The sequence below is a fragment of the Phalangium opilio genome, unplaced genomic scaffold (genome assembly GCF_054372755.1).
Source record: "Phalangium opilio isolate 3A_F unplaced genomic scaffold, DU_Popi_V2 ptg000054l_1, whole genome shotgun sequence".
Classification (NCBI taxonomy): domain Eukaryota; kingdom Metazoa; phylum Arthropoda; class Arachnida; order Opiliones; family Phalangiidae; genus Phalangium; species Phalangium opilio.
This window is the reverse complement of record NW_028324173.1, coordinates 3,951,325-3,958,738: the sequence shown is the minus strand read 5'-3', so window position 1 is coordinate 3,958,738 and position 7,414 is coordinate 3,951,325. Positions and strand designations below refer to the sequence as shown.

The following is a 7,414-nucleotide window of genomic DNA, read 5'->3' as shown; positions in this document are numbered from 1 at the left end:
AAGTCATAACTTATCCACAATACCTGACAACCATTTAATTTTTGGGCTTCCGTGGCGCAATGGTTAGCGCGTTCGGCTGTTAACCGAAAGGTTGGTGGTTCGAGCGCAACCGGAAGAGGTGTTGTAGGGTCTCAGATGTAACGTAAAAAGTCATAACTTATCCACAATACCTGACAACCATTTAATTTCTGAGCTTCCGTGGCTCAAAGGTTAGCGCGTTCGGCTGTTAACCAATAGGTGTGTGGCTCGAGCCCATCCGAGAGCGGTGTTGTGAGGTCTCAGATGTGACGTAAAAAGTCAAGGTTTTTACACAATACCTGACGAGCATTTAACTTTTGGGCTTCCGTGGCGCAATGGTTAGCGCGTTCGGCTGTTAACCAATAGGTTGGTTGTTCGAGCCCATCCGGGAGCGGTGTTGTGAGGTCTCAGATGTGACGCAAAAAGTCAAGGTTTATACACAATACCTGACGAGCATTTAATTTTTGGGCTTCCGTGGCTCAATGGTTAGCGCGTTCGGCTGTTAACCTAAAGGCTGGTGGTTCGAGCCCATCCGGGAGCGGTGTTGTGACGTCTCAGATGTAACGTAAAATGTCAGAGTTTTTCCACAATACCTGACGAACATTTAATCTTTGGGCTTCCTTGGCGCAATTATTAGCGCGTTAAACTGTTAATCGAAAGGCTGGTGGTTACACTCCACCCGGAAGAGGTGTTGTGGGGTCTCAGATGTAGCGTAAAAAGTCAAAACTTATCCACAATACCTGACAACCATTTAATTTCTGAGCTTCCGTGGCTCAAAGGTTAGCGCGTTCGGCTGTTAACCAATAGGTGTGTGGCTCGAGCCCATCCGGGAGCGGTGTTGTGAGGTCTCAGATGTGACGTAAAAAGTCAAGGTTTTTACACAATACCTGACGAGCATTTAACTTTTGGGCTTCCGTGGCGCAATGGTTAGCGCGTTCGGCTGTTAACCAATAGGTTGGTTGTTCGAGCCCATCCGGGAGCGGTGTTGTGAGGTCTCAGATGTGACGCAAAAAGTCAAGGTTTTTACACAATACCTGACGAGCATTTAATTTTTGGGCTTCCGTGGCTCAATGGTTAGCGCGTTCGGCTATTAACCTAAAGGTTGGTGGTTCGAGCCCATCCGGGAGCGGTGTTGTGACGTCTCAGATGTAACGTAGAAAGCCAAAGTTTTTCCACAATACCTGACAACCATTTAATTTCTGAGCTTCCGTGGCTCAATGGTTAGCGCGTTCGGCTGTTAACCAATAGGTTGGTGGTTCGAGCCCATCCGGGAGCGGTGTTGTGAGGTCTCAGATGTGACGCAAAAAGTCAAGGTTTTTACACAATACCTGACGAGCATTTAACTTTTTGGCTTTCGTGGCGCAATAGTTAGCGCGTTCGGCTGTTAACCGAAAGGTTGGTAGTTCAAGCCCACCCGGGAGCGGTGTTGTGGGATCTCAAATGTAACGTTGAAAGCCAAAATTTTTCCACAATACCTGACGACCATTTAATTTTTGGGCTTCCGTGGCGCAATGGTCAGCGCGTTCAGCTGTTAACCGAAAGGTTGGTGGTTCGAGCCCATCCGGGAGCGGTGTTGTGACGGCTCAGATGTAACGTAAAATGTCAGAGTTTTTCCACAATACCTGACGAACATTTAATTTTTGGGCTTCCGTGGCGCAATTATTAGCGCGTTCAACTGTTAGTCGAAAGGCTGGTGGTTCAAGCGCACCCGGAAGAGGTGTTGTGGGGTCTCAGATGTAGCGTAAAAAGTCAAAACTTATCCACAATACGTGACAACCATTTAATTTCTGAGCTTCCGTGGCTCAATAGTTAGCGCGTTCGGCTGTTAACCAATAGGTTGGTGGTTCGAGCCCACCCGGGAGCGGTGGTGTGGGATCTCAAATGTAACGTAGAAAGCCAAAGTTTTGCCACAATACCTGACGACCATTAAATTTTTGGGCTTCCGTGGCGCAATGGTTAGCGCGTTCGGCTGTTAACCGAAAGGTTGGTGGTTCGAGCCCAACCGGGAGAGGTGTTGTAGGGTCTCAGATGTAACGTAATAAGTCATAACTTATCCACAATACCTGACAACCATTTAATTTCTGAGCTTCCGTGGCTCAATGGTTAGCGCGTTCGACTGTTAACCGAAAGGTTGGTGGTTCGAGCCCATCCGGGAGCGGTGTTGTGAGGTCTCAGATGTAACGTAAAATGTCAGAGTTTTTCCACAATACCTGACGAACATTTAATTTTTGGGCTTCCGTGGCGCAATGGTTAGCGCGTTCGGCTGTCAACCAATAGGTTGGTTGTTCGAACCCATCCGGGAGCGGTGTTGTGAGGTCTCAGATGTGACGTAAAAAGTCAAGGTTTTTACACAATACCTGACGAGCATTTAACTTTTGGGCTTCCGTGGCGCAATGGTTAGCGCGTTTGGCTGTTAACCGAAAGGTTGGTGGTTCGAGCCCAACCGGGAGAGGTGTTGTGGGGTCTCAGATGTAGCGAAAAAAGTCAAAACTTTTCCACAATACGTGACAACCATTTAATTTCTGAGCTTCCGTGGCTGAATGGTTAGCGCGTTCGGCTGTTAACCAATAGGTTGGTGGTTCGAGCCCATCCGGGAGCGGTGTTGTGAGGTCTCAGATGTGACGTAAAAAGCCAAGGTTTTTACACAATACCTGACGAGCATTTTATTTTTGGGCTTCCGTGGCGCAATGAGTAGCGCGTTCAGCTTTTAACCAATAGGTTGGTTGTTCGAGCCCATCCGGGAGCGGTGTTGTGAGGTCTCAGATGTGACGTAAAAAGTCAAGGTTTTTACACAATACCTGACGAGCATTTAACTTTTGGGCTTCCGTGGCGCAATGGTTAGCGCGTTCGGCTGTTAACAAATAGGTTGGTTGTTCGAGCCCATCCGGGAGCGGTGTTGTGAGGTCTCAATTGTGACGCAAAAAGTCAAGGTTTTTACACAATACCTGACGAGCATTTAATTTTTGGGCTTCCGTTGCTCAATGGTTAGCGCGTTCGGCTGTTAACCTAAAGGTTGGTGGTTCGAGCCCATCCGGGAGCGGTGTTGTGACGTCTCAGATGTAACGTAAAATGTCAGAGTTTTTCCACAATACCTGACGAACATTTAATTTTTGGGCTTCCTTGGTGCAATTATTAGCGCGTTCAACTGTTAATCGAAAGGCTGGTGGTTCAAGCCCACCCGGAAGAGGTGTTGTGGGGTCTCAGATGTAGCGTAAAAAGTCAAAACTTATCCACAATACGTGACAACCATTTAATTTCTGAGCTTCCGTGGCTCAATGGTTAGCGCATTCGGCTGTTAACCGAAAGGTTGGTGGTTCGAGCCCATCCGGGAGCGGTGTTGTGAGGTCTCAGATGTGACGTAAAAAGTCAAGGTTTTTACACAATACCTGACGAGCATTTAATTTTTGGGCTTCCGTGGCTCAACGGTTAGCGCGTTCGGCTGTTAACCTAAAGGTTGGTGGTTCCAGCCCATCCGGGAGCGGTGTTGTGACGTCTCAGATGTAACGTAAAATGTCAGAGTTTTTCCACAATACCTGACGAACCTTTTATTTTTGGGCTTCCTTGGCGCAATTATTAGCGCGTTCAACTGTTAATCGAAAGGCTAATGGTTCAAGCCCACCCGGAAGTGGTGTTGTGGGGTCTCAGATGTAGCGTAAAAAGTCAAAACTTATCCACAATACGTGACAACCATTTAATTTCTGAGCTTCCGTGGCTCAATGGTTAGCGCGTTCGGCTGTTAACCAATAGGTTGGTGGTTCGAGCCCACCCGGGAGCGGTGGTGTGGGATCTCAAATGTAACGTAGAAAGCCAAAGTTTTTCCACAATACCTGACGACCATTAAATTTTTGGGCTTCCTTGGCGCAATTGTTAGTGCGTTCGGCTGTTAACCGAAAGATTGGTGGTTCGAGCCCAACCGGAAGAGGTGTTGTAGGGTCTCAGATGTAACGTAAAAAGTCATAACTTATCTACAATACCTGACAACCTTTTAATTTCTGAGCTTCCGTGGCTCAAAGGTTAGCGCGTTCGGCTGTTAACCAATAGGTGTGTGGTTCGAGCCCATCCGGGAGCGTTGTTGTGACGTGTCAGATGTGACGTAAAAAGTCAAGGTTTTTTCCACAACACCTGACGACCATTTAAATTTTGGGCTTCCGTGGCGCAATGTTTAGCGCGTTCGGCTGTTAACCAATAGGTTGGTGGTTCGAGCCCATCCGGGAGCGGTGTTGTGAGGTCTCATATGTAACGTAAAATGTCAGAGTTTTTCCACAATACCTGACGAACATTTAACTTTTGGGCTTCCGTGGCGCAATGGTCAGCGCGTTCAGCTGTTAACCGAAAGGTTGGTGGTTCGAGCCCATCCGGGAACGGTGTTGTGACGTCTCAGATGTAACGTAAAATGTCAGAGTTTTTCCACAATACCTGACGAACATTTAATTTTTGGGCTTCCGTGGCGCAATTATTAGCGCGTTCAACTGTTAATCGAAAGGCTGGTGGTTCAAGCGCACCCGGAGGAGGTGTTGTGGGGTCTCAGATGTAGCGTAAAAAGTCAAAACTTATCCACAATACGTGACAACCATTTAATTTCTGAGCTTCCGTGGCTCAATGGTTAGCGCGTTCGGCTGTTAAGCAATAGGTTGGTGGTTCGAGCCCACCCGGGAGCGGTGGTGTGGGATCTCAAATGTAACGTAGAAAGCCAAAGTTTTTCCACAATACTGTGACGTCTCAGATGTGACGTAAAATGTCAAGGTTTTTTCCACAACACCTGACGACCAGTTAAATTTTGGGCTTCCGTGGCGCAATGGTTAGCGCGTTCGGCTGTTAACCAATAGGTTGGTGGTTCGAGCCCACCCGGGAGCGGTGTTTTGGGATCTCAAATGTAACGTTGAAAGCCAAAATTTTTCCACAATACCTGACGACCATTTAATTTTTGGGCTTCCGTGGCGCAATGGTCAGCGCGTTCAGCTGTTAACCGAAAGGTTGGTGGTTCAAGCGCACCCGGAAGAGGTGTTGTGGGGTCTCAGATGTAGCGTAAAAAGTCAAAACTTATCCACAATACGTGACAACCATTTAATTTCTGAGCTTCCGTGGCTCAATGGTTAGCGCGTTCGGCTGTTAACCAATAGGTTGGTGGTTCGAGCCCACCCGGGAGCGATGGTGTGGGATCTCAAATGTAACGTAGAAAGCCAAAGTTTTGCCACAATACCTGACGACCATTAAATTTTTGGGCTTCCTTGGCGCTATGGTTAGCGCGTTGTATTGTGGATAAGTTTTGACTTTTTACGCTACATCTGAGACCCCACAACACCTCTTCCGGGTGGGCTTGAACCACCAGCCTTTCGATTAACAGTTGAACGCGCTAATAATTGCGCCAAGGAAGCCCAAAAATTAAATGTTCGTCAGGTATTGTGGAAAAACTCTGACATTTTTCGTTACATCTGAGACGTCACAACACCGCTCCCGGATGGGCTCGAACCACCAACCTTTAGGTTAACAGCCGAACGCGCTAACCATTGAGCCACGGAAGCCCAAAAATTAAATGCTCGTCAGGTATTGTGTAAAAACCTTGACTTTTTGCGTCACATCTGAGACCTCACAACAGCGCTCCCGGATGGGCTCGAACAACCAACCTATTGGTTAACAGCCGAACGCGCTAACCATTGCGCCACGGAAGCCCAAATATTAAATGGTCGTCAGGTATTGTGGAAAAACTTTGGCTTTCTACGTTACGTTTGAGATCCCACAACGCCGCTCCCGGGTGGGCTCGAACCACTAACCTATTTGTTAACTGCTGAACGCGCTAACCATTGTGCCACGGAAGCTCAGAAATTAAATGGTTGTCACGTATTATGGAAAAGTTTTGACTTTTTACGCTACATCTGAGACCCCACAACACCTCTTCCGGGTGGGCTTGAACCACCAGCCTTTCGATTAACAGTTGAACGCGCTAATAATTGCGCCAAGGAAGCCCAAAAATTAAATGTTCGTCAGGTATTGTGGAAAAACTCTGACATTTTACGTTACATCTGAGACCTCACATCACCGCTCCCTGATCTGCTCGAACCACCAACCTATTGGTTAACAGCCGAACGCGCTAACCATTGAGCCACGGAAGCTCAGAAATTCAATGGTTGTCAGGAATTGTGGATAAGTTATGACTTATTACGTTACATCTGAGACCCTACAACACATTTCTCTTGGTTGGGCTCGAACCACCAACCTTTCGGTTAACAGCCGAACGCGCTAACCATTGCGCCAAGGAAGCCCAAAAAATAAATGGTCGTCAGGTATTGTGGAAAAACTTTGGCTTTCTACGTTACATTTGAGATTCCACAACACCGCTCCCGGGTGGGTCGAACCACCACCCTATTGGTTAAAAGCTGAACGCGCTAACCATTGCGCCACGGAAGCCCAAAAATTAAATGCTCGTCAGGTATTGTGTAAAAACCTTGACTTTTTACGTCACATCTGAGACCTCACAAAACCGCTCCCGGATGGGCTCGAACCACCAACCTATTGGTTAACAGCCGAACGCGCTAACCATTCAGCCACGGAAGCTCAGAAATTAAATGGTTGTCACGTATTGTGTTCGGCTGTTAACCAATAGGTTGTTGGTTCGAGCCCATCCGGGAGCGGTGTTGTGAGGTCTCAGATGTGACGTAAAAAGTCAAGGTTTTTCCACAATACCTGACGAACATTTAATTTTTGGGCTTCCTTGGCGCAATGGTTAGCGCGTTCGGCTGTTAACCGAAAGGTTGGTGGTTCGAGCCCAACCGGGAGAGGTGTTGTAGGGTCTCAGAAGTAACGTAATAAGTCATAACTTATCCACAATACCTGACAACCATTTAATTTCTGAGCTTTCGTGGCTCAATGGTTAGCGCGTTCGGCTGTTAACCAATAGGTTGGTGGTTCGAGCCCATCCGGGAGCGGTGTTGTGAGGTCTCAGATGTAACGTAAAATGTCAAGGTTTTTACATAATACCTGACGAGCATTAACTTTTGGGCTTCCGTGGCGCAATGGTTAGCGCGTTCGGCTGTTAACCGAAAAGTTGGTGGTTCGTGCCCAACCGGGAGAGGTGTTGTGGGGTCTCAGATGTAGCGAAAAAAGTCAAAACTTTTCCACAATACGTGACAACCATTTATTTTCTGAGCTTCCGTGGCTGAATGGTTAGCGCGTTCGGCTGTTAACCAATAGGTTGGTGGTTCGAGCCCATCCGGGAGCGGTGTTGTGAGGTCTCAGATGTGACGTAAAAAGCCAAGGTTTTTACACAATACCTGACGAGCATTTAATTTTTGGGCTTCCGTGGCGCAATGGTTAGCGCGTTCAGCTTTTAACCAATAGGGTGGTGGTTCGACCCACCCGGGAGCGGTGTTGTGGGATCTCAAATGTAACGTAGAAAGCC

At 47.6% G+C, this 7,414-nt stretch overlaps 1 non-coding gene across 1 annotated transcript; it reads left to right on the top strand.

Moving 5' to 3' along the window:
- Nucleotides 1-1,074: 1,074 nt before the first annotated feature.
- Nucleotides 1,075-1,147, top strand: TRNAN-AUU (transfer RNA asparagine (anticodon AUU)). The gene has a single exon. It is a non-coding gene; the product is annotated as a tRNA-Asn (tRNA).
- Nucleotides 1,148-7,414: the final 6,267 nt, after the last annotated feature.